Source organism: Mirounga angustirostris, unplaced genomic scaffold (assembly GCF_029215605.1).
Source record: "Mirounga angustirostris isolate CCGP_5_RB_7025 unplaced genomic scaffold, mMirAng1.0.hap1 SCAF_9, whole genome shotgun sequence".
NCBI classification, from domain to species: Eukaryota; Metazoa; Chordata; class Mammalia; order Carnivora; family Phocidae; genus Mirounga; species Mirounga angustirostris.
The window spans coordinates 24890614-24916025 of record NW_026991717.1 but is presented as its reverse complement, the minus strand read 5'-3'; the positions used below and the strand labels follow the sequence as shown (position 1 = coordinate 24916025).

The 25412-nt window shown below is 39.5% G+C and overlaps 1 protein-coding gene and 1 long non-coding RNA gene across 4 annotated transcripts in view; one reads left to right on the top strand and one right to left on the bottom strand.

Moving 5' to 3' along the window:
- Positions 1 to 14467: 14467 nt before the first annotated feature.
- LOC123841278 (uncharacterized) lies at positions 14468 to 16957 on the bottom strand. The gene is made up of 2 exons (XR_006790192.2): positions 16384 to 16957; positions 14468 to 14841 (listed from the first exon to the last, which is right to left on the bottom strand). It is a non-coding gene; the product is annotated as an uncharacterized LOC123841278 (long non-coding RNA).
- Positions 16958 to 17082: 125 nt separating this feature from the next.
- UBE3A (ubiquitin protein ligase E3A) overlaps positions 17083 to 25412 on the top strand; it is a 98933-nt gene continuing 90603 nt past the window's right edge. For all 3 annotated transcript variants that reach the window (XM_064570038.1, XM_054513377.2, XM_045899572.3), the window contains exon 1: positions 17083 to 17626. The gene's annotated coding sequence lies outside the window, so the exon portion shown is untranslated. The remainder of the gene's footprint in view (positions 17627 to 25412) is intronic.

Here is a 25412-nt window from a genome sequence, read left to right as displayed (position 1 = left end):
GAGGCCAAGTCAAAATCAAAAAGACTAGTAATGAGGGGCGCCTGGGTGGCTCAGTCGGTTGGGTGTCTGCCTTCAGCTCAGGTCATGATCCCAGGACTCTGGGATCGAGCCCCGCATCGGGCTCCCTGCTCAGCAGGAAGCCTGCTTCTCCCTCTCCCTCTGCCCCTCCCCTGCTCATTCTCTCTCTAATAAATAAATAAAATCTTAAAAAAAAAAAAGGCTAGTAATGAGGTGCAATCAAAATGGAGGCTCTAACTGCTAGGATAAATGAGGCAGAAGAGAGAATCAGTGACAGAAGACCAAACGATAGAAAATAAAGAAGCTGAGAAAAAGAGAGATAAACAAGTACTGGATCAGGATGGCAGAATTTGAGAGATAAATGATACCATAAGATGAAACAATATTAGAATAATTGTGATCCCAGAAGAAAAAGAAAGAGAGAGAGGGGCAGAAGGTATATTGGAGCAAATTATAGCAGGGAAATTCCCTAATTTGGAGAAGGAAACAGACATCAAAATCCAGGAGGTACAGAGAAACCCCCTCAAAATCAATAAAAATAGATCAATACCCTGACATCTAATAGTAAAACTTACGAGTCTCAGAGACAAAGAGAAAATCCTGAAAGCAGCTCGGGAGAAGAGATATGTAACCTGCAATGGTAGAAACATTAGATTGGCAACAGACCTATCCACAGAGACCTGGCAGGCCAGAAAGGATTGGCATGATATCTTCAGAGCACTAAATGAGAAGAATGTGCAGCCAAGAATACTATATCCAGCTAGGCTGTCATTGAAAATGGAAGGAGAGATAAAAAGCTTCCAGGACAAACAAAAACGAAAGAAATTTACAAACACAAAACCAGCCCTACAAGAAATCTTGAAAGGGGTCCTCTAAGCAAAGAGAGATCTTAAAAGTACCATAGACCAGAAAGGAACACAGACAATATACCATAACAGTCACCTTACAGGCAATACAATGGCACTAAATTCCTATCTTTCAAGAGTTACCCTGAATGTAAATGGGCTACATGCCCCAATCAAAAGACACAGGCTATCAGATTGGATTAAAAAACAAGACCCATCGATATGCTGTCTGCAAGAGACTCATTTTAGACCCAAAGACACCCCCAGATTGAAAGTGAGGGGGTGGAAAACCATTTACTATGCTAATGGGCACCAAAAGAAAGCTGGGGTGGCAATCCTTACATCAGACACATTAGATTTTAAACCAAAGACTGTAATAAGAGATGGGGAAGGACACTATATCCTACTTAAAGGGTCTATCCAACAAGAAGATCTAACACTTGTAAATATCTAAGCCCCTAACATGGGAGCAGCCAATTAGATAAGGCAATTAATAACAAAAACAATGAAACACATTGACAACAATACAATAATAGCGGGGGACTTTAACACCCCCCTCACTGAAATGGACAGATCATCTAAGCAAAAGACCAACAAGGAAATAAAGTCTTTAAATGACACACTGGACCAAATGGACTTCACAGACATATTCAGAACATTCCATCCCAAAACAACAGAATACACATTCTTTTCCAGTGCCCATGGAACATTCTCCAGAACAGATCACATCCTAGGTCACAAATCAGGTCTCAACTGGTACCAAAAGATTGGGATCATTCCCTGCCTATTTTCAGACCACAGTGCTTTGAAACTAGAACTCAATCAAAGAGGAAAGTCAGAAAGAACTCAAATACATGGAGGCTAAAGAGCATCCTACTAAAGAATGAATGGGTCGGGGCACCTTTGTGGCTCAGTTGTTAAGCATCTGCCTTCGGCTCAGGTCATGATCCCAGGATGCTGGGATCGAGCCCTGCAATAGGCTTCCTGCTCAGCCAGGAGCCTGCTTCTCCCTCTACTGCTCCCGCTGCTTGTGTTCCCTCTCTCACTGTGTCTCTCTCTCTCTGTCAAATAAATACAATCTTAAAAAAAAAAAAAAAGAATGAATGGGTCAATCAGGAAATTAAAGAAGAATTTAAAAAATTCATGGAAACCAATGAAAATGAAAACACAACTGTTCAAAATCTTTGGGATGCAGCAAAGGCAGTCCTAAGAGGAAAGTATATAGCAATACAATCATTTCTCAAGAAACAAGAAAGGTCTCAAATATACAACCTAACCCTACACCTAATGACCTGGAGAAAGAACAGCAAATAAAGCCTAAACTCAACAGGAGAAGAGAAATAATAAAGATCAGAGCAGAAATCAATCAAATAGAAACCAGAAGAAGAGTAGAACATATCAACGAAACTAGCAGCTTGTTCTTTGAACGAACTACCAAAATTGATAAACCCCTGGCCGGACTTATCAAAAAGAAAAGAGAAATGACCTAAATAAATAAAATCATGAAAGAGGAGAGATCACAACCAACACCAAAGAAATACAAACAATTATAAGAACATTTTATGAGCAACTCTATGCCAGCAAATTAGATAATCTGGAAGAAATTGATGCATTTCTAGAGAGGTATTAACTACCAAAACTGAACCAGGAAGTAATAGACAACCTGAACAGACCTATAACCACTAAGAAAATTGAAGCAGTCTTCAAAAATCTCCCCAAAAATAAAAGCCCAGGGCCAGATGTCTTCCCAGGGGAATTCTAGCAAACATTTCAAGAAGAATTCTTCTGAAACTGTTCCAAAAAATAGAAATGGAGAAAAACTTCCAAACTTGTTTTATGAGGCCACCATTACCTTGATCCCCAAACCAGAAAAAGGCCCCATCAAAAAGGATAATTACAGACCAATATCCCTGATGAACATGGATGCAAAAATTCTCACCAATATACTAGCCAATAGGATACAACAGTACACTAAAAGGATTATTCTCCAACACCAAGTGGGATTTATCCCTGGGCTGCAAGGTTTGTTCAACATCCACAAATCAATCAATGTGATACAATACATTAATAAAAGAAAGAACAAGAACCATATGATATTCTCAATAGATGCAGAAAAAGCATTTGACATAGTACAGCATCGTTTCTTGATTCAAACTCTTCAGAGTATAGGGATAGAGGGTACATACCTCGATATCATAAAATCCATCTATGAAAAACCCACAGCGAATATCATTCTTAATGGGGGAAAATTTAGATCTTTCCCCATAAGGTCAGGAACACAGCAGGGATGTCCACTATCACCAATGCTGTTCAACATAGTATTAGAAGTCCTAGCCACAGCAATCAGACAAGAAAAAATAAAAATAAAAGGCATCCGAATCAGCAAAGGAGAAGTCAAACGCTCACTCTGCAGATGATATGATACTTTATGTGGAGAACCCAAAAGACTCCACCCCAAAACTGCTAGAACTCATACAGGAATTCAGTCAAGTGGCAGGATATAAAATCAATAAACAGATATCAGTGGCATTCCGATACACCAACAATAAGACAGAAGAAAGAGAAATTAAGGAGTCAATCCCATTTACAATTACACACAAAACCATAAGATACCTAGGAATAGATGTAACCAAAGAGGCAAAGATTCTGTACTCAGAAAACTATAAAATACTCATGAAAGAAATTGAGGAAGGCACAAAGAAATGGAAAAACGTTCCATGCTGGTGGATTGGAAGAACAAATATTGTGAAGATGTCAATGCTACCTAGAGCAATCCACACATTTAATGCAATACCTATCAAAATACCATCGACTTTTTTCAAAGAAATGGAACAAAGAATCCTAAAATTTGTATGGAACCAGAAAAGACCCCGAATAGCCAGAGGAATGTTGAGAAAGAAAAGCAAAGCTGGTGGCATCACATTTCCGACCCTCAAGCTCTATTACAAAGCTGTCATCATCAAGACAGTATGGTACTGGCACAAAAACAGACATATAGATCAATGGAACAGAATAGAGAGCCCAGAATTGGACCCTCAACTCTATGGTCAACTCATCTTTGACAAAGCAGGAAAGAATGTCCAATGGAACAAAGACAGTCTCTTCAACAAATGGTGTTGGGAAAATTGGACAGCCACATGCAGAAGAATGAAATTGGACTATTTCCTTATACCACACACAAAAATAGACTCCAAATGGTTGAAAGACCTCAATGTGAGACAGGAGTCCATCAAAATCCTAAAGGAGAACACAGGCAGCAACCTCTTCGACCTAGTCACAGCAACTTCTTCCTAGAAACATTGCAAAAGGCAAGGGAAGCAAGGGCAAAAATGAACTATTGGGACTTCATCAAGATAAAGTGCTTTTGCACAACCAAAGAAACAGTCAACAAAACAAAAGACAACTGACAGAATGGGAGAAGATATTTGCAAATGACATATCAGATAAAGGGCTAGTATCCAAAATCTATAGAGTACTTATCAAACTCAACACCCAAATAACAAATGATCCAATCAAGAAATGGGCAGAAGACATGAACAGACATTTTTCCAAAGAAGACATCCAAACGGCCAACAGACACATGAAAAAGTGGCATCAGGGAAATCCAAATCAAAACCTCGATAAGCTATCACCTCACACCAGTCAGAATGGCTAAAATTAACAAGTCAGGAAACGACAGGTGTTTGCGGGGATGTGGAGAAAGGGGAACCCTCCTTCACTGTTGTGGGAACGCAAGCTAGTGCAGCCACTCTGGAAAACAGTATGGAGGTTCCTCAAAAAGTTGCAAATAGTGCTACCATACGACCCAGGAATTGCACTACTGGGTATTTACCTCAAAGATACAAATGTAGGGATCCAAAGGGGTATGTACACTCCAATGTTTATAGCAGCAATGTCCACAATAGCCAAACTATGGAAAGAGCCATTATGTCCATCGACAGATGAATGTATAAAGAAGATGTGGTGTATATATGTATACAATGGAATGTTATGCAGCCATCAAAAGGAATGAAATCTTGTTATTTGCAACGACTTGGATGGAACTAGAGGGTATTATGCTGAGTGAAATAAGTCAATTAGAGAAAGACATGTATCATATGACCTCACTGATATGAGGAATTCTTAATCTCAGGAAACAAACTGAGGGTTGGTGGAGTGGTGCGGGGTGGGAGGGATGGGGTGGCTGCGTGATAGACATTGGGGAGTGGCTATGGTGAGCGTTGTGAATTGTGCAAGACTGCTGAATGACAGACTTGTGCCTCTGAAACAAGTAAGACAGTATATGTTTAAAAAAAAAAAAAAAAGAAGAAGATAGCAGGAAGGGAAAAATGAAGGGGGGGGAATGGGAGGGTGAGACAAACCATGAGAGACTATGGACTCTGAGAAAGAAACTGAGGGTTCTAGAGGGGAGGGAGGTGGGGGGATGGGTTAGCCTGGTGATGGGCATTAAAGAGGGTACGTACTGAATGGAGCACTGGATGTTATACACAAACAATGAATCATGGAACAGTACATCCAAAACTAATGATGTGGGGAGCCTGGGTGGCTCAGTCAGTTAAGCGGCTGCCCTCAGCTCAGCTCATGATCCCAGGGTCCTGGGATCGAACCCCACATGGGGCTCCCCGCTCAGCGGGAAGTCTGCTTCTCCCTCTTCCTCTGTCTCTCCCCCTACTTGTGAAGTCTTTCTCTCTTTCTCTGTCAAATAAATAAATAAAATCTTTAAAAAAAAACACTAATGATTTAATGTATGGTGATTAACATAACAATAAAAACAAAGGTGGAGGCATCACGTGGCCTGATTTCAAGCTATATTACAAAGCTGTGGTCACCAAGACAGCATGGTACTGGCACAAAAACAGACAAATAGACCAATGGAACAGAATAGATAGCCCAGATACGGACCCTCAACTCTACGGTCAAATAATCTTCGACAAAGCAGATAAAAATATGCAATGGAAAAAAGACGGTCTCTTCAATAAATGGTGCTGGGTAATTGGACAGCCATATGCAGAAGAATGAAACTCGACCATTCTCTAACACCATACAGAAAGATAACCTCAAAATGGATGAAAGATCTCAATGTGAGAAACGAATCCATCCAAATCCTAGAGGAGAACATAGGCAGTAACCTCTTTGACATCAGCCACAGCAACTTCTTTCAAGATATATCTCCAGAAGCTAGTGAAACAAAAGCGAAAATGAACTTTTGGGACTTCATCAAGATAAAAACTTCTGCACAGCAAAGGAAATAGTCAAGAAAACAAAGAGGCAACCCACAGAGTGGGAGAAGATATTTGCAAATGACACTACAGATAAAGGGCTGGTATGCAAGATCTGTAAAGAACTTCTCAAACTCAACACGCAAAAAACAAATAAGCCTAAAAATGGGCAGAAGACATGAACAGACACTTCTTCGAAGAAGAATACAATGGCTAACAGACACATGAAAACATGTTTATCATCATTAGCCATCAGGGAAATTCAAATCAAAACCACATTGAGATACCACCTTACATGAGTGAAAATGGGAAAAATTGAGAGGGCAAGAAACAGCAAATGTTGGAGAGGTTGTGGAGAAAGGGGAACCCTCTTACACTGTTGGTGGGAATGCAAGTTGGTTCAGCCACTTTGGAAAACAGTGTGGGGGTACCTCAAAAAATTAAAAATAGAGCTACCCTATGACCCAGCATTTTCACTACTGGATATTTACCCCCAAGACACAGATGTAGTGAAAAGAAGGGCCATTTGCACCCCAATGTTCATAACAGCAATGTCCACAATAGCCAAACTGTGGAAAGAGCTGAGATGCCCTTCAACAGATGAATGGATAAAGAAGATGTGGTGCATATACACAATGGAATATTACTCAGACATCTGAAAGGATGAATAACCAACTTTTACATCAACATGGATGGGACTGGAGGAGATTATGCTAAGTGAAATAAGTCAAGCAGAGAAAGTCAATTATCGTATGATTTCACTTATTTGTGGAACATAAGAAATAGCATGGAGGACATTAGGAGAAGGAAGGGAAAAATGAAGGGGGGAAATTGGAAGGAGAGATGAACCATGAGAGACTATGGACTCTGAGAAACAAACTGAGGATTTTAGAGGGGAGGGCTGTGGGGAGATGGGTTAGCCTGGTGATGGGTATTAAGGAGAGCAGTACTGCATGGAGCATTGGTTGTTATACAAAACAATGAATTGTGGATCACCACATCAAAAACTAATGATGTATTGTATTGTGACTAACGTAACATAATAAAATAAAAAAAAATGTCAGGAAAGTCATGACTGGTTGGCTCAGTCAGTTAATCAGTTGCCTTAAGCTCAGGTCATGAACCCAGGGTCCTGGGATCGAGTCCCGCATCAGGATCCTTGCTCAGATGGGAGCCTGCTTCTTCCTCTGCCTGTTCTTCCCCCTGCTTGTGCTCTCTCTCTCTCTGACAAATACATAAATAAAATCTTTAAAAAACTTTGGGAGAGATAATCTAAAAAATGAAAATGGCTTCTTATAGGGATTGAGTTGGAATGGGGCTGAAAGGATGGGAATTATTTATTTATCTATTTATTAATTTATTGTTGAAGATTTTATTTATTTATTTATTTATTTATTTATTTACTTATTTATTTATTTGAGAGAGAGCATGAATGGTTAGGGAGGCACTAGTGCCATGTTTACTAAACCAAAACAAAACAAAACAAGCAAACAAAACCCCACAAGTTTTCTGAGAATTGGCTGAGTTTAGATCCGGAGTAGAATAAGCCTGAACATCTTATTGTGCTAAAAACCAAAGAAATACTCAGATTGACAGGGAGAAGTCAAAAGAACACAAAATTGGCTCGTGGGACCCAGCTGGCCAAATTTGGGACAACTTGAGCACTAAAAAGAATAATGATGTAATGTATTTTGTCATATTGAATAAAAAGGAAATCCATGAATCCATATTAATACTAAAGAAAAATAGTGGGTAGGAGGAAAAGCTCTTCTTAACTAATAAATACAGCTAGTAGATGTAAAAGGAATGGAGGGAGAATTATTTTACAACCACCAGTGTAAAGCTGATTCAGACAATAATCACACATAGATAGAAAAACTAGTAGGTAAAATGTGAAATATTTATTCAATTCTCAAAGTACCACTACTCAAATTACTTATTAATTACAACAAACATTTATAATGGAGAAATCTAGCAGACACCACATTAACCAAGTAATAAAACTTAGCATCACCAATAATACAACAAACTACCACATCTGCCTGCTTTGGTGATGCAGAGTTTGTAACATCACCTATGTATCGATTCCAAAAATATATAATGTGAATCTAATCATGAGGAAACAATCAGATGAATGAGATTGCAACAGTTCCTATAAAGCTACTGCCCTGATATCTTTAAAGAATCAAGGTCATAAAAGAAAAAAAATGTTATGACATGATTTCTAGATAACTAAAGACTAAAGAAATACGAAATCTAAAGTTGTCTTATTTAATTGGGTCTTACTCAGAAAGACAAATGCCATATGGTTTCATTCATATGTGGAATTTAAGAAACAAAACAAATTAACAAAGGAAAAAAGAGGCAAACAAAAAAACAGACTTAACTATAGAGAACAAACTGATATTACCAGATGGGTGGTGGGTGGGGGGATGGGTGAAATAGGTGAAGGGGATTAGGAGTACACTTATCATGATGAGCACTGAGTTAATTGCGGAATCAGTGTGTTGTACACCTAAAACTAATATAACCCTGTATGTTAATTATACTTGAAAAAAATAAAGAAAAAGTATAAGCAATATTATTGGAACAGTTGGAGAAACCTGAATATGGATTGTGTATTAGATAGTATTATTGAGTCAGTGTTAAATATTATATGGTGTTGTGGTAAGATATAAGTATGGTTGAGGCACCTGGGTGGCTCAGTGGGTTCAGTGTCTGCTTTCGGCTCCGGTCATTGTCCCAGGGTCCTGGGATCGAGCCCCCAACAGGCTCCCTGCTCAGCAGGGAGCCTGCTTCTCCCTTTCCCTCTGGCTTGTGCTCCCCCTGCTTGTGCTCTCTCACTCTCTGTCAAATAAATAAATAAATAAAATGTTAAAAAAAAAAAGAATGCTCTTGTTTTTAGGAAAAATATGCTGAGATATGTAAAAGTAGTGTCATGAAGTCTGTAATTTGTGTCAAATGGTTCCAGAGAGATAATAAATAATTGAGCAAATATAGCAAAATATAAGCTATTGTGAAATCTAGGTAAAGAAAATATGTGTGCTGACTGCACTATTCTTTAAATGTTTCTTTAGTGTTAAATAATGACTAGGAAATGGGGAAGTAAGAACAAGTATGGTATGTTTCATATGAGAAACATTTGACGTGAAAGAGAAATAGAAAAGTTACTGGGAGCTAGTTAGTAGGTTTCATAATTTTGAGTGGTCTGAAGAAGTTTAGACTCTACATAGTAGAAAAAAACTTCTGGTTGGGAGGAGATTACAAACATTTAGGTAATAAAGTATAATATTGTTGGTACTCAGTGCTAACTGTGAGAAGTGCCACAAAAACATGGAAATGAAGGAATATGATTGCCCTTTGAGTGTTACACTTTTGGATTAGCCACATAATGGGCCAGGGCAGAGGTTGGGATAAGTCACTTTTTAAAAAAGGGAATTGGCTTCCAGGTCTGCAAGACATAACTGAAATGTGACATTTCTAAAGAAGGGGGCCTGTCATTGGTAGAAACACGGAATAGAGTCAGACTAGGAAATGCTGGATATAACCTTCTTCAGGGACATTGGTCAATGAACTCAAATATTCTCATTCTTCTGTCAAGATGATTCTTTTGGTGGGGGGCAAAGGAGCAGAGGGAGAGGGAGAGAGAAATCTTAAGCAGGCTCCATGCCCAGCACAGAGCCCTGTGCTCTCACGTGATCTCACGACCCTGGGATCATGACCTGACCTAAAATCAAGAGTTGGATGCTTAACCAACTGAGCCACCCAGGACTCCATGTCAAGATGATTCTTAATGGAAGTTGAATGTATCAAGTATTTTAGCTTACTGTCATCAAAATTCAGTTCCTCCAACTCCCTTTGTCTAGATCTCAAGCTTCATAAGCAAGTTGCTGTTATTGAGGGCCCTGCACATCTTCTTATAGGCAAAGAGTGCTCTATTCATATGCACTGCCAGTATTCCAGTCCCTGTAATAGTTATTTGTCAATTTAAATCAATAAACTGGCATTCTGATTTTAGAATTCCATCTCTTCAGCTTAGTTAATGTTAATTTGGTTGGTGGACTGCTCTAATAGGCTTCTAAACCTGCAACCATGAGGGCCATCTGAATGTGGTAAATTCATCAAATTTGGCTTATTTGTCCCTTTGTTTATTTGTGCATTTATTCATGTAGCAGATGCTGTTGGCAACCTGGGTCTTATCAGTGTAGTACATGTCAGTTCTAGTTCCAATTGCCAGCATTTGTATTTTCTTTTCTTGGGGCACTCTCTGACCAGCTGGAACTGCCATGCCCCTACCACAGCAAGCCGGCAGTGTGAGTAGTCCCTGGGATAGTCAGTGTACAATAACAGCTCCCTCTCTCTACTGACAGGATAACTGAAGTGAATAGTCTACACTTTCTCCCAAAGTTCCTCAGCAGAATTAAGCACTAGTTGCCCACAGTGGATATTTGATTGATAATGAACACTTTATTGGTTGGTCCTCCTTCCCTAACTCACTTCCTTGCTTCCCTACCAAAGTTTTTGGTATCACCTCCCAAAGAAAATACTTGTACTCCAATTATTGTGTCAAATCTGCTTCTGGGGAATCCCAAATTAAGACAATTTCATCTACTCACCCATTCATGCATTAACATTTACTGAACATTTATCACGTGCCAGGCATGGAGTCAAGTCCTTAGCAATACATGGTCTCTAACCATTATTCATATCATCCTCATTACAAATGAAGAAATTGATGCTTAAAGAAGGTAAGCAGCTGGTCCAACATCACAAAATAGGACTGAGTGCTGGAAGGGAATGGTGGCAGATCAGGTTGCCTGAAGCTCTCAGAATCTGAGTTTTGAATTGAACAGTATGGAAAAGGAGGTTTCTGTTGGGGTAACAAGTTGAGAATATTTTTCTGGTATACAGGTATCCCCCACTTTTGAAAGCTCATGTTACACCACTTTGCTTTTATGAAAGATACATATTAGCACATACCTATTTTTACTGACTGAAAGAAATCTGAAGATTTTTGCTTCTACAAAAAAAGGTGAAAAGTGAAAATAGTGTTCAGTATTGTTTCGCCTCTAGCCATTATAGAAGCAGCACACGCCCAGAGCAGTGACAATGTCACCACCCAGCTTCTTCTTCAGGAACTACACTCAACATCTCAGCATCACGCTGCCATAGCTTTGAACTGTGCCTGAGTATGTGTTTTATCGCCATTCATTGTGTGCGTCCATTAGCAAGATGTGTCCTAAGGTATCAGAAAAGGTTCTTTTTTTGGGTCTTGGAATGCTAAAAATATTTTCCATGTAAATTAATGGTATTTGCCTTTTTGCTTTATGTCATTTCAGCTTATTAAAGATTTAACAGGAACATTCTACTTTTGAAAAGTAGGGGAAACCTGTAATACTGTTAGGGATGACTGATTAAAAAAGCACTTCAATGAAACATATTTGAAATTCAAAAAAATTATTTTCTGGGAAAGCAGCAACAACCCCCCCCCCACACACACACAAACACACATACCTGGATTTAAATCCTACCTCTACTAGGTATCAGCTGTTAAGACATATACAAGTTACTTATTCTAAGCTTAATTTCCTAATCCATAAAATGCATAATACTCAAAATTGTTGTAAGAATTAATGAGATTTATTCAGATAACTAGCACTTAATGGGTGCACAAATGTAATCTGTGGAAATAATCTGTCATTTCAGAAAGTCTGTGTTAAGTACTAAAATCCAGATGCAATTGGTATCATGTTCAACCAAACTAAAAAAAAAAAAAAAATTAAGTCATGAATAATATCTACATTGTTATCTTTAAAAACCTTCCTCTTTCTATATTATAATGATGGTTTACTGTCACAAAGCAAAACTAAAAATAAACAAACAAAAAAGGCAGGCATTAGGTATAAAATTGTTTGAAGCAATCTCAAAGAGTCCAATAGTAAATTTTATCATTTTGATAATTTTGTATTATTTGTTACTGTCAAGCAAGAATAAAAAAACAAAATATTATCAGTTGAAAACTCTACTCATGATTCTTCCCTAGCCAGATGTTTTCTTTTGTCTAGATATTTTGAAGAAAGAAGTGTAGTCTGCACCATTTTAAATTAATTAATTTTTTATTTTTTAAAGATTTTATTTATTTATGTCAGAGAGAGAGAGAGCACAAGTAGGGGGAGCGGCAGGCAGAGCATGCAGAGGGAGAAGCAGGCTCCCCGCTGAGCAGGGAGCCCGATGCAGGACTCGATTCCAGGACCCTGGGATCATGACCTGAGCCGAAGGCAGAAGCTTAACCGACTGAGCCACCCAGGCGCCCCTGCACTGTTTTTAATAATTGATTTTATTTAACCAATGCACTTCCTTAGATTTAAAAAAGTATTTTGTTAGAATTCCTGTGAGAATGGGTTAAGTATTAAAAATAGTATTAGACACATGAATGCAACGTGAATGAGTTCAAAGAACTAAAAGTTGCACCTCTCAGAAGGCAAAATGTCTAAGGTTGGCTTCACTGGTTTCAGTCCAATTGTTTTATCCAGAACAGCTCCGATTAGCAGCAGCAGCAGCGGGCAGTCAATGAAATTCTTTTCCCCCTACTCTCCCGCTGGGTTTAAGGCACAAAGAGACTGAAATGACCAAGGTCAAAACCTGATAGCACTTCCAGGTTTTTTTCTTGAATGATTTTTTAAAAAAATTCCAGGATAGTTAACATACAGTGTTATATATGTTTCAGGTGTACAATATAGTGATTCAACAATTCCATACATCACCCTGTGCTCATCGCAAGTGCCCTCCATAATACCCATCATCTATTTCACCCATCTACCCACCAACCTACCCCCTGGTAACCATCAGTTCTCTATAGTTGAGTCTGTTTCTTGGTTTGTCCTCTTTGTCCCCTTTGTTTTGTTTCTTAAATTCCACATATACGTGAAATCGTATGGTATTTGTCTTTCTCTGACTTATTTTGCTTAGCATTATACTCTCTAGCTCCATCCATTTCATTGCTAGTGGCATGATTTCATTCTTCTTTTATCGCTGACTAATATTCCTAATGATATATAATCACCTCTTTTTTTAAAAAAAAGATTTTATTTATTTGACAGAGAGAGACACAGCGAGAGAGGGAACACAAGCAGGGGGAGTGGGAGAGGGAGGAGCAGGCTTCCTGCTGAGCAGGGAGCCTGATGCAGGGCTCAATCCCAGGACCCTGGGATCATGACCTGAGCTGAAGGCAGATGCTGAACAACTGAGCCACCCAGGCGCCCCAATATAATCACCTCTTCTTTATCTATTCATTTATCCATGGACACTTGTGCTGCTTCCATAATTTGGCTATTGTAAATAATGCTGCAATGAACATAGGGGTGCATGTATCCCTTTGAATTAGTGTTATTCTATTTTTTTTGGTAAAGAGTAAAGCAATTACTGGACTGTAGGGCAATTCTGTTTCTAACTTTCTGAGGAACCTCCATACTGTTTCCCACAGTTTGCATTCCCACCAACAGCACAGGAGCGTTTCTTTTTCTCCACATTCTTGTCAACACTTGTTTCTTATGTTGTTAATTTTAGCCATTCTGCCAGGTGTGAGGTCATATCTTAGTGTGGTTTTGATTTGCAGTTCCCTGATGAGTGAAGTTGAGCATCTTTTCAGTGTCTATTGGCCATCTGTAAGTCTTCTTTGGAGAAATGTGTTGTATCTTCTGCCCATTTGCTTATTAGATTGTTTTTTGGTGTTGAGTTATTTAACTTCTTTTTATATTTTGGATACCAACCCTTTATCAGATATGTCATTTGTAAATATCTTCTTCCATACATTAGGTTGTCTTTAGTTTTGGTGTTGAAGGGGATTAAGAGTGCATCTATCTTGATGAGCACTGAGTAATTATATTGTAATTGTACTATATTGTACACCTGAAACTAATTAACACTGCGTTAACTACATTGCAATTGGAATATTTAAAAAAAAATTGAAATTGCATGCGAAAGAGCTCCAAATGACTTTTTAGTGTTTAAAGTACTTCTCCAGCAATGGATTCACGTGGGGAGAGGAAGGAGTTGGGGCTGGAAGGGAAGTAGGGCCCACATCCAATGGGGCTTGGTCTTGGAGTCTGACATTATCCAGAGAGCTATAAAGAACCAGTGACAGATTTAAGCAAGGATGCAATGAAATCATATTTGTTTCTTTTAAAAACATTCCACAGTGAGATTCAGTAGCAAAGTACTGTAATATGGACCAGCATTGTGTTGGGTTTGGGGGATATAATAATAAATAAGGTAGTGTGACCCTGCCTTTCTGGAGCTTACATTGAGTTCAAATTCAACACTAAGGATCTAAATTAAGATAGTATCAGTGGGATCATATAGAAGGAAATGGATGTTACCATAATAGCTAATAATAATAGTATTTATTACCATTTATTGAACATTTCCCATACATCAGACATTAAACACTTCGCATGTCCTGTCCATTCTCCACACAATAAGGGGTTGAAGATACATCTGGTTCTGAATGTGATCAGTGTTCAAGATTCAGACTTGATCCCTGACTGAAAAAAGTGATAGAGGAAGAGTATATATATATATGGTACTATCAGAGACTGTATAATACAGTAGGCAGAAAGAACCAAGGATGGAGAGGAAGAACATTCTGCAAAGAAGACTTGAAGAAGAGGGCCCAAGACACAGGGAGAGAGGCTGGAGAATGCAGGGTGATGGAACCAAGGGAGCAGTTTCCAGGAGGCAGTAGTTAGCAGTGTGGAAACCTGCAAAAAGGTCAGATACCATGAAAACTGAGAAGCAACTTTTAGATTTGGCATTGTGCTATTACAGACATTAATACAAGCAGTGTATACAGTAAAATGGGGGCAAATGCTAAATTTCAGTAGTTGAAGAGGGACTTAGAAAGAAATGACAATCCAAGTACAGATAGCTCTTCTAAATAGAAGGGACGGAGTTAGTAGAAGGAGAATTTATGAACAAGAAAGGGAACAACCAAGGGACTAAGACGCTTGAGAGTCTCACACCCCACCGGCCAGCTCCCCTCCCCTCCACCAAAAAAAAAAAAAAAAAAAGCTGTAGAAAGAAGGATGGCTCATACTTTAAGACAGGAGATCAGGGTGAGCACAAATTTAGGTAGATCTGTAGGAATTAAGGGTGGAGGTGTGAAGGAGTTCATGAAGTGTGTAATGGTAAACAATGGTATTGATAATACTACTACTACTATTACTAAGCCCTAACATTTACTGAACTCTTATCTTATGCCAGTCAATGTGCTAGTAATTTTTATCAGCAAACATCACAAAATTTGAAAATGGATTAAGACAGAGCACAGTGGGGTCTTGAATCGGGTCTGACACTCATGTCACACAGAATACCTATTAATGAACTAAAAAAGCCTATGTGTAATTTCTCCATATTTGAAGGAGGAACTGGGATCCTTCTTGATTTTAGTAAAGATCTGGACAGTCATTCTGACATTTAAGAGCAGATTTATTTCTCGTCAGTCTTTAATTTTTTTGGTACTCAGGAATTTGTTCCATTTTGATGCACCAGGTTATATAAAATTACATTTCATTTATTCAGGCAATTTCTGAGGAGAATAAGTTAAACTATCATCACAGGCTAGATACTGAAGTAACATTTTGCTTTGATTATTTTAACAAAAATCTTTAAAGATTTTCATTCTCATTTGCCTATTTTGATAATATGCAAAGAAAATCCTTAATAGATTACGATTTTAACTAGCCTCTTCCATAAAATATAACTACAAATTGTTTCCAAATGAGGATCTGTAATGGGGGAAATGAAAAAAACAATGAGGAACTAAGTTAAAATCAGACATGATTTAATACTGTCATTTATCATTAATTGTTCTGGGATAATTTAAATTCCACTAGCTTATTTTTTATAGTTTAAGTTTTTTACAGTTGGTTATAACCGGGAAGCAGTATACATAAACACATCCCTGACTTACAATGTTCTAAGAATGGCAGCTGAATACACTGCAATGTAAGATTGTTGATTTTAAAAAAATTCTTTGAATACCAGATGAATGGGATCTCATATAGCATTTTAGGGCTTAGCAAAGTTGCAAGCCGTTAAGACTATGAATTGTTAGTGATTCCACTGTATTTGCTAGTTAAGTGTCGCAGAGCCAAAAAAAAAAAAAAGCCCTTTTAAATAAAACGATGACCTTGATAGTAAATATGAAGACGCACGGGTTTAAATGGGTTGTCATAGGGATCAAAATTAGCATCCATCTAGCTGATGTTAACCAAGAGGCCACAATCTCTTTAACAACCTACCGAACGTCAAAACTGCGAGACGTGCTTTCATCTTCTAGTAAACTAATGACATCGTGTTGGAGAGGCCTAAGCAAATGACCTTGGTCCCCTGAAAGATGGCTCATACTCTCGGGGTACCTCTGCAGTATTTACAAAGGCAGCTCTGGACGGAAAGAGGTTGGGGTCGGAGGGCCTGGCATCCGGAGGCTGCAGCCTCACCGCGCGGCTGGGAGCTATCAAAACCACCCCCCGTCCCTCGGCGGATTTTCAGAGCCGATTCGTCCCCCTAAAATCGGGAGCGTTTAAGTCTTAGCACGTTCCTCGATTTGGGTATACCAGGGGCCTCTCCAACACTCCTGGTGGCTCCAGGGGGTTTCCGGCGTGTACGCCCTTCTTTCGGCGGGCCCATAGACAGCGGTGGCTCGATAGAAACACTGACCCTCTGCCCGATCCCAAGATGGCCACCAACCCTGGCAGAACTCCAAGGAGCCGCGAGCAACTTCCCCTTCCCAACAGCCCCCGCGGTGGCGACGACGGCAAGCAGGAAGGGGGAGGAGCCGGCATGAGAGGGCGGGGCATATCGCTGCGCCCTCCCGCGCGCACCCCGGCCCCGCCCCACGTCCCTGCGTCCCGGCCCGGAGCTCTGGCCCGACCGGGCGGCACGCGCTGCCTGCTGGGATACTCGGCCCGCCCAGCCAGTCCTCCCGGCTTGCGCTGCGGCCGCGAGATCCGCGTTTTTCCCAAGATGGTGGCGCTGGGTTCGGGGTGACTGCAGGAGACGACATAGCCTGAATCCCCTTCGCCAGAATCTCGACACACCGCCTTCCTCCCGCTCGTGCACCCCGCTGCCACTTAGCCGTCCGCTGGCCTGGGCGCTCGCCTTCCGCTGCCGCCTCCGACTTGAGCTTCATCTCTGCGGACCCAACGATTACGGCCGCGGGCAGCGGCGCCTCCCTCGGCTCCTCCTTGGGGTCGCGCTCGGAGCAGCTCCCAGCCTAGCTCCGGCTCGGCGGGCCCCGCAGTTCCCCAGTGGGGACAGGCAGCGGCGGCTGGCGACGAGCGCGGGGTTTTCTGCGGCCCCGGCGCCCCCTTTCCCGGCCTTAGTCTCCGGAGAAGGAAGCGCGGGTCCCGCATGAGCCCCGGCGGTGGAGGCAGCGACAGGGAACGAGGCGGTGGCGGGCGGAGGCGGCGAGCGAGGGCGACTGCGACCAGTGAGGCAGCCGCTGCTGCGAGGGCCACAGCCCAGGCGCGGGGGCGACAGCAGGTCAGTGTGGCCGAGGACCGGGCCTGGGCCGGGGAGGCTGGTCGGCATTTCTCTTCGTTCTCTCAAACCACCCTTCGGGGCTGGCTCTGGCGGAGGTAGGGACGCTCCCAGACAGCGCCACGGCGAGTGTTTGGGGGCGCGTGGTGTGGAGGGGTCAGTGCCAGAAGTAGGCCTTTGGTAGCAGCGGCTGCTGCTACCGTAACTGTCAGTCCTGGCTGAGGGCCGGAGGGAGGGTTTTGTCGCCTAAGGGGACGCGAGCGGGCCCGGGGCGGGGCGTGCAGGGCGTCGAGAGTTGGCCCTCCTTGGAGCGGAGCTCGCGGAGCAGGCCTGGGCCCCAGGCAGGGTAGGGCTGGCCTTTTCCTTCCAAGGGGAGCTCTTTTTTCGAGGTTTTGGCCCTGTTGGTGAAAAATGCTTAGACGTGTGCTTTGGTGGGTTGGGGTTTTGGGGGTGGACTGGTGGGGAGGGAGGGCGGATGAAGTGGGAAATCAAGCCCAAGGGTTGTGTTCACAGTTTATCGGGATTTTCAAATTAAACGTGAGCTACCGGGTTTGCCAGACAGAGATTCTGTTAAATGCAAACCTGCAAACAGTTGGCATTTTTTTATTTTCCCTTTTCAGTTGAGAAAATGAAAAGGACTCTTTTTTCGTCATGGCGTGGAGGTTTTGTTGGTAAAGTCAGAATTGAATGTGGCAAATGCTTTAGTCCATAAAATTGTTAGAAATAATTTTAACGTAGGCACTGTTTGAGCTTAGATTCCTTCAAAGATAATTTAGTCTCTGAATTTTAAAAACGTCCAATTGGCATACTAAAATAGAAACATTACTAAATCTGTCTGGGATTATATTTATTAAGTAGCTAGGGTACTTTTGAAAATGTAAACGAATAGCAGTATGGGATTTACAATCCAGAGTTACCCTCCATAAATCATGAGGGGATATAGCTATGACCCTTAATTTTGGAGAATTCCACTGCCTGCAATATTGAAAGAAGCAGGAAATTATTCCAGAATATTCTGGGGGGAGGGAAGGAGGCTTGAAATGGAAATGACCTAAAGTTTGGAAGAAAAACTGTTAAAAAGTTACCTGTCAGAGTCACAGTAGATAACCAATAAATCTTGAGTGAATTAGACAAGAGGGATGAGAAGTGTTTGCTTCATAACCTCTGATTAATGAGTACTCTTACTGTTTAAACCAGGTAAAAAAGTTTAGAATTTAGAAAGATAAAAATAAAATTTTTATCCTGGTGTGTATAGTGGAAGTAATTTTAGAATTAGATCTTGCTTATAAATCTGAGTTATTTATCACATTTGTAATAAAATGAATACAGTATTAATGATAGTGCTGATAAGCCCAAAGAATGACCCAGAAGCCCTTTAAAGAAACTAATAATCACAACAAAAGCAAGAAATAGATTCAAGAAATAATGACCCTGTCTTTACAAAATTAGAATTGGAAACTGAGAAAGTCTTGTTGTATCAATATTTATTAACTGGCATTAGTATGCTAAGAATTATGTGCACTATTGTCTGGACATTGCCTGGTTCCTGAGGAGTTTAACTTTACACAGAGATACAAATTACAGTGTTTTGATTTCTTTTCAGAGGTGTGGTAAGCTGTTTTTATTTCACCTCTCTTAAATCGTACATTTTTTTTTCTTGGCTTAAAAAAGTACCTTCTTAAGTATACTTACTAGAAGTGTGAGGAAGACACATTCTCATCCCACTTGTTCAGTTCATTTAATAAGATTTATTGGGTACTTACAGTGTCTTGGGTATTTAACCTTTAATCAGTTGTATTTCTTAAACTTTAGGTCATTTTTAAAATGATCCTTCTGCTCTCCCCTTCAAGCCCCCCCCCCCAAATCTGAAATAATTTGCTGTTTCAAATAAGCAGTCAGTGGGATAATCCAAAACTATGGATCATATCTAAATTTTTCAACCCAAGCACTTGAAAAATTTACAAATGTTTATTTTCTTAAATGATTACTGGTTATCTTCTTGTCATGTTGCACATTTTTGTTTAGACCCAAACTTGTGTTGGTCAAAACATAGAGACATTACATTAAAGGTACATGGAGCTGTTAAAAAGTTAGTTTTTTGATTTTTTTTAAAGTAAAATTTTATTTATTTATTTAAGAGACAGAGAATGAGAGACCGAGAGTATGGGAGGGAAGAGGGTCAGAGGGAGAAGCAGACTCCCTGCTGAGGAGGGAGCCTGATTAGCCGGGACTCTATCCCAGGATTCCAGGATCATGACCTGAGCTTAACCAACTGAACCACCCAGGCACCCCTAGTTTTTTTACTTTTATGAGTGAAGACAAATTTTCTCTTTTCAGGATAATTCAGGATAACAGAGTTTTGGCTGATTTTGACTCTTCCCCCCACTGCAAATGTAAAGATAAATTCAAAAACATTACAGCATGTGCAGTGAAAATAGCTTTGGAATTAGATCCCATTTTTAATTCTGGGCTCACCTTAGTTGTCTGATCTTGGCAAGTTAGTCTTAGTAAGCTGCAGTTTTGTCATCTATAAAATGGGATGGCGAAACTAACTCGGAGTTGTTTTGAGGATTAGAGCTTGTAAAATGTCCAACACATAGAGTATTATCATTTGAAGTCTTCCTACCTTGTTATGTTTTTTGTGTGTGGACTCTAGCATGTTATCTTTTACATTGTTTTCATTCTCGCTAGCTATGAACTCACTCTTTAAGGGGAGGGGCTCCTAGTGTTTACCAGAAAGTGTGTTGCCAGCATATGGATGAATTATCAGTGAATAGTCAACTGACATTCATTGGGTACCTACTGCGTCTCCTGTGAGCTGGGTTAGATGTAGGAGCTACAAAGACAATCGTGTCTGTCTTTTGGAAGCTTATAGTCTAGTGACTTTCTCCACATAACACCATTTTTTGTGAAATCCTTTCACATAATGGAGCCTCATTCTTCTGTGCTCTTCCAGTCTTAGGGCGGTTCTGTGGACTCAACACTTCCACCTGCAGCTGCTATTCTAAAGAATATTGTTTTTGCCCCTTTATACAACTATTTGGCATATGTGAGATACTTTATATCTTTACCTTGGTCCTGCTCCATAATCCAAAATCTGGCACATAGTGTGTGTGTGAATGGGTATGTATATGAAAAAAATAAATTTACTTTGGCAGTTGCCTGTAAATACTTTGATATTTTTCTGGGGTAATTATCATTCTGTCTTCTGGTTCTAGCTTTATATTTCAAACCTCTCAGTAGGACTATTCTTGAGGCCAGTCACTCCATTCATTTTATACATGAAGAAATTGAAGTGCAAAGCTTTAAAATGATTTTCTTAAAGTCACCCAGGTGGGCAGAGCTAGAAGCACAGTCTGAGTCTCTGGACTAGAGTTCAGGACTCTGTACAGTGGCGTATGTTCTGTCTTACCTGTTGAGAGGAGTAGTTTGCTTCTATTTGAATGTTTTCTACACTATTATTAGAAGGCAGACTTTACAAGATGCCATCATTGGGCCTTTTCTGAGCATAAGAGTTAGTGCAGGAAATGGGGCTTTTTCTTCTAATAAAGGAAGTCAAGTAAAACTACAGTAACTAGAAATGGCGTTAAATGTTTGTAAAATCTACAAACATATCCTATGTCCAGAACAGATGTTTAAAATACTTAAAGATGCTATATAATTTCTTAAATGAAATAACTTATTAATAAATAGATAATAAATTTCTTTGCCAACTTTGCTTTGATCTAAGTTATCATAAAGTAAACACCATGATGGATAATAAGTCAAAATGAAGTTTTTAAGTTTAAGGCCAATCTGAGAATGAAATAAAGCTAATACCTTTTTTGGAATATTGCTGTTTGCAAATGAGATTTAACTGACAGTTGTTTCTGTTTGATTCTAAGCTTCGTGACTGTGAACTCCCTAAAATTATATATAAATTTTAAGTTTCAGAGTCTCAACAGGTTCAGTGAACAAAAGCGACCAAGAACCACTGATGTGGAGAAAGAAGCACTAACTTTGGTGTCAGAAGATCATGGGTTCATCCTTCCAATCTAGCTTCCTAGCTGGTCATGAGCAGGTCATTTATCTTTCAAAGCCTTTGTTCTGTTAACTTCTGTTAAGTGAAGGTGATACTTGCTTTGTCTGTTTCAAAGGATTGTTTTTCAGATGTGATCATTCTCAAAAAAATTAGAATAATACTGTATAAAGTGACCTTATATGTGACTTAGTGACTTTCCCAAGAAAACAGGTTGTTTAGTGGTAAACAAGTGATTGGAATATTTTCGTGCTTTTCTCTATAAACATTTTTAACCTTTTCATACTTTCAGAAGTATTGTTTTGGGAAATATTTAGTGTGTGAGTTTAAATTAAATTTGTTAACTACATTTGAAATAAATAGTAGATCTTAATAATTAGTGATGCACTATTCAGTATTATTAATCCTTAGTCAGACCCCTTCTTGTAATTTGCTTTACTTTTTTTTTTTTTTTAAGATTTTATTTATTTGAGAGAGAGTGCGAGAGAGAAAGCACTGGAGGGGGTAGGGCCAGAGGGAGAAGTAGACTCCCTGATGAGCAGAGAGCCCAGTGCAGGAATGGATTCCAGGACTTCAGGATCATGACCTGAGCTGAAGGCAGACGCTTAACCTAGTGAGCCACCCAGGCACCCTAATTTGGTTTACTTTTGATCTCTCCTGTTAATTTGATAAATGGCAGATAAATCATAAGGTTGACCTGAAAGGAAAAGAGGTTTTGGACACATATATTATTGGATAAGATTATTCCAGAACTTTGGGGCGCCTGGGTGGCTCAGTTGTTAAGCATCTGCCTTCAGCTCAGGTCATGATCCCAGAGTCCTGGGATCGAGCCCCGCATTGGGCTCCCCGCTCTACGGGAAGCCTGCTTCTCCCTCTCCCACTCCCCCTGCTTGTGTTCCCTCTCTCACTGTGTGTCTCTCTGTCAAGTAAATAAATAAAATCCTTAAAAGAAAGAAAAAAAGATTATTCCAGAAGCTCCATCCTAGGAAGTCTCCTGCAATCTGTAAGATAGCACATGTGGATCATAGAAGAGAATCCTATATAATACCTAATTAAAGTCAGCATCTATGCCACAAATAAAAAGCGTGTAAGTTACATTTGAGCCCTGAACACTTACTAAAAAAAGTAGGATAAAATGTACCTTAAATGAAACTCTTGGCTGGCCAATATGGAGCTTAATGTGATGACTCTTAACAGTTAAATGTGTTATAGAAGTTGACCTTCTGTACCCTTTGGGGTTAGTTGAGGTTAGTCAAGCACAAATCCTTTTATATTACAGAAATAAAACATGAAAAAAATTTTTGACCTATCTCTTTGTGGTGTGGAGGCTTGTAACTCTTTGTTCTTAATGTGATGACTTCTTTCTCCTTGTATCAAAAGGGATACCTTACCCATTTCAAGCTGCTAATATAATAGACTTCTATTACTGGATGTGAGAAGGTAGTCTTAGAATTGCTTTTGTGGCCTGTAACCACTATCCTAATCTCTTTACTTTTATATTCTTTGTGATGCAGAATAAATTCTGTATTTTCTCTCTAAATTAAATATGCAGACAGTACAGAGAATAATGTAACAATCATGTATCTACCATTCAGTATATACAAATGTCACAATTTGTCACTTCCTTGCACTCTAGCTCCATCTTTAAAACTGGTGTTATTTTCTTCTGAGATGATAATTCTAGCATTGCAGCTACCACTATGGGAATTTCTTCATATTGCCAACAAATACTTCCTTTCTCTTATCAGATGTAAAGCATAATCCTGTTCTTTGGAAGGGAAAAGATGAAATGCCCACCAGTGTTTTCTATATAAAGCTCATGGGTCCTAAGGAGAAGTATGGGTATTTCCAGCTTATTAATTATTTTAGTATTTTTTCTTATGGATTCTATTTGTTGTGCCTGTGTGTGTGTGTATGTGCCACTATTGATAACCTTACAGTGTGCCACAAATAAGAATGTTAAGTATTTACCTTTGTTAAATAAAGTTTTTGTTTGGGGGAAAAATACATGTCTTTTGAGCACCTATTGTATGTGACATGTATACTGATGGATAAATCCCATTTCACACGAAAAGTAATTGGGTAATATTTTTCTTTTCTAGTTTTCTGAAGTGGGCTGACAATGCATCATGTTGCATGTTGGTGATAGAAACTATGCTGTTTAAGATATTCTAAATTTAGAGCTGCTAAGAAATGAAAAGTTTCCCTAATTACTTAACCTGCTTCATTCATGTTCAATTTCTTACACATTTTGCTGTCTGTGGCATATTGCTATAGATTGAATGATTGTGTCCTCTCAAAATTCATGTTTGAATTGTAACACCCTTTGTAATGGTTTTAGGAAGTGGGGCCTTCTTGAGGTGATTTGATCATGAGTAGAATCCTCATGCATTGGATTAGTGCCTTATTAAAGATTTCAGAGTTCCCTTGACTCTTCTGTCATATGAGGACGCAGCCAGAAGACACCTGTCTGTGAACCAGGAGGCTGGTTCTTGCCAGACACCGAATCTGCCAGCATCTTGATACTGGGCTTCTTAGGGCTCCAGGAATTTGAAAAATAAGTTTCTGTTCGTAAGCCACCTGGTCTGTGGTATTTTGTTTTAGCACCCCGAAATGGACTAGGATACATTAAACATGTTTAAAGAACAGGGAAAATAGAAAATTAAAAGGATAAAGTTTGGTAGCTAAGGTAGGGATACACTGTGCTTGACAGAATGGAAGTGCTTAAAAGTTGACTATAGTGTTGAAATTGAGAACACTTAAGGAGAATGTATTAGAAACACCGAGCTAACTTTTGTCTTTTAAACACATAAAACTAGATTTCTGCATTTCAGATATTATTGTATATTTCTTTAATTATTGCCCAGTGCACTGTATTTCAGATTATTCTCAAAATGAAAAAGTAAAGTGTTAGGGTCTCATTTAACTCAGAATCAGTTCATCCCCTCTAAAATTCTTCTTCCATATTTTGGGCTAAATGAAAGGCAAGGAGGGGTGAACTTAAAAATAGTTGGATCTCAACTGGAAAATAGGTAAGTCACTTACCTCAACTGAAATTAAATCCTTTCTTTCCTCCTGGATTGAAGATCCTATGAGAACAATTGCTGCGTGTCTCATTTTTTTTTCTTTTCAGGTGCAGTTTTATGTATTTGTAAATGCTTGATGAATGAACTGCTTTCCAGTTCAGGACTACTTTTAGATATCTGCTGTGGGCTGATGAATAAGAATCATCAGGAACAAAATCCTCTAGGCTTCAGAACTTTTAACTAATTTTAAGTAGATACAGGACTAGGGGTCAGCCTGGATAGTGGGCCAAAGACGTATCTATGCTACAGCCCCACTTTAGTGCCTCTGCCTTTGCTGAATTTGACTAGGCTTTCCTAGGAGGGGTGTGTTTGTGTTCTCCATATTTCTAGCTGATGTCAGATTTTGAGAAATTAAGGCTGATCACTGTGGCCTACAAGTTTCTCTTAAGTGATCAAGATTTAATTCCCCTAAGTAGCATATGTTTAAAACTGCCATGACTACATTAGTATTTTATATTCTTATTCTAATATCTTTTCTTTAATTAAGTAGGTTGGGTTAGATGATCTCCAAGGTAATTTTCAGTTTAGATATTTTATATTCATTTTTTCTTTTTGAATATATGTATCTATCTAAATTATAAAATATTTAAAACATACAGTAAATAATATAGCAAATACATACCATCCAGAACTGTAAATTCTGCCACTTTGGGTTCTTTGGGAAGTAAATGCAGACTTAGGTATT